A 1,486-nucleotide genomic window follows, 5' to 3' on the forward strand; every position below is an offset into this window, starting at 1 on the left:
CCTCGTGGGATGTGGGAGTGAAATGAGAGACGCTCGAGCAGGGCTACCCAGCCCTTGGCACGCAGCAGGTGCTCAGTAAGAACTCCCGTGGGCAGGGCCAGTGGGATCTGCGTCACAGCCTCTCCCCTCTGAGGGACCCAGGCCTCCCGCTGTGTGTGGGAAATGGGGGCGCAGGGCAGGAAGGGGGCTTGCCCAGGACGCGGGGTACACCCACTCCCAGCTGTCGCTGCTGCCTCTCCCCACCCCCATCCCTGCCGGGTGCCCTCCGGGATGCCGGCGGTCCCCCGGTCTCCCTCCTCTCCTCTCCACCCCTGCTCTGCACCGGGGGGGGGGGGGGGGGGGGGGGGGGGGGGCAGGGCCTGCGCGCTGCCCCGGGGAGCGCTGTTCCTACAGGGCTCACCTGAGCCTGTGACGGAGGGACAGAGGCTGGCGAAGCCGGCCGCCGGGCAGCGTCCACCGCCCTCCTGGGCTGTCTGTGCACGCACCCTGGACTCCGCGCACGCGGGCGTGTCTGCACGTGTGCACACGGACATGCACACAGGTGCACGCCCACGTGCACGCACTGCGCGCACACGCAGGTCTCCCGCGGCCCGCGGCCCACGTGGTTTATCAGAGGGGCGCCCCGGCCCCGCACGCACCCCCAGCTCACGCGGGCTCGCCCGGGAACCCCGGCCCGCAGCCGCCGGGAGGCCCCGCGTCATCGCCTGGGGATGGGCCGCGGTGCGTGCAAAAGAGGCGGGAGGGAGCCGCAGCGACCACAGTCTGCACGGCGGGGGCGGCCAGCTCCCCAAGCATCGGGTTTAAATCTTAACACCCTGAGGGAAGGAGGGACCGGCTGGGGCTCGAACTCGACGGCCCCCGGCGCCGGGCATGCGCAGAGCGACAGGGGCGGGCGCGGAGCACGTGCGGGCGACGTCCCGCGCTCCGCGGCGGCCGCAGCAGCCACTGTTCCCAGCGCGGGGCTGCGTCCGGAAGTCCGTGGAGCCGACCTTCCTTCCTCGTCCTCTGATTCGCTACAGACCACTTCCATTTCCGCAGAAAGTTCCCAGCCATTTCCCGGCCCGGGAGGCGTGTAGCTATTTTGTTTCCGGGGGAATCTAGTTTGCTGAAGGACGCTGAGTACTTCCGGGTGTTCCTCTCAACCTTTGATTGGCTGGGTTTATGAATATATTAGAGCACGGAAAAGATGTGTTTTCCCACCCGCTAAAATGAATATAGGTGCTTTAGTGTGGATATTGTGATCCCCAGAGCATGCGAATGACTTTCACACCCGTGTCTGAAATAGGCACCGGGAGTCACCGTAACCAAAAGGTGATGCTAATCCAGGGCTTTAAATAGCGGACGACGCACAGCTCCCACCGTGTTGTATGAAAGGAGAGAAGGTTAGCACTCCCCTTGACAAGGATGGAAGAGGCTCTCGGGCCTAACAACACGCATACGGTTAAGGCATTGCCACCTACTTCGTGGCATCTAACCATCGTTTTTT

At 65.3% G+C, this 1,486-nt stretch overlaps 1 non-coding gene across 1 annotated transcript; it reads left to right on the top strand.

The window, feature by feature from the left end:
- Nucleotides 1-1,360: 1,360 nt before the first annotated feature.
- LOC148091883 (U6atac minor spliceosomal RNA) lies at nt 1,361-1,486 on the top strand. Its single transcript, XR_015715464.1, has one exon. It is a non-coding gene; the product is annotated as a U6atac minor spliceosomal RNA (small nuclear RNA).

Source organism: Miniopterus natalensis, chromosome 12, assembly GCF_054644295.1.
Source record: "Miniopterus natalensis isolate mMinNat1 chromosome 12, mMinNat1.hap1, whole genome shotgun sequence".
NCBI classification, from domain to species: Eukaryota; Metazoa; Chordata; class Mammalia; order Chiroptera; family Miniopteridae; genus Miniopterus; species Miniopterus natalensis.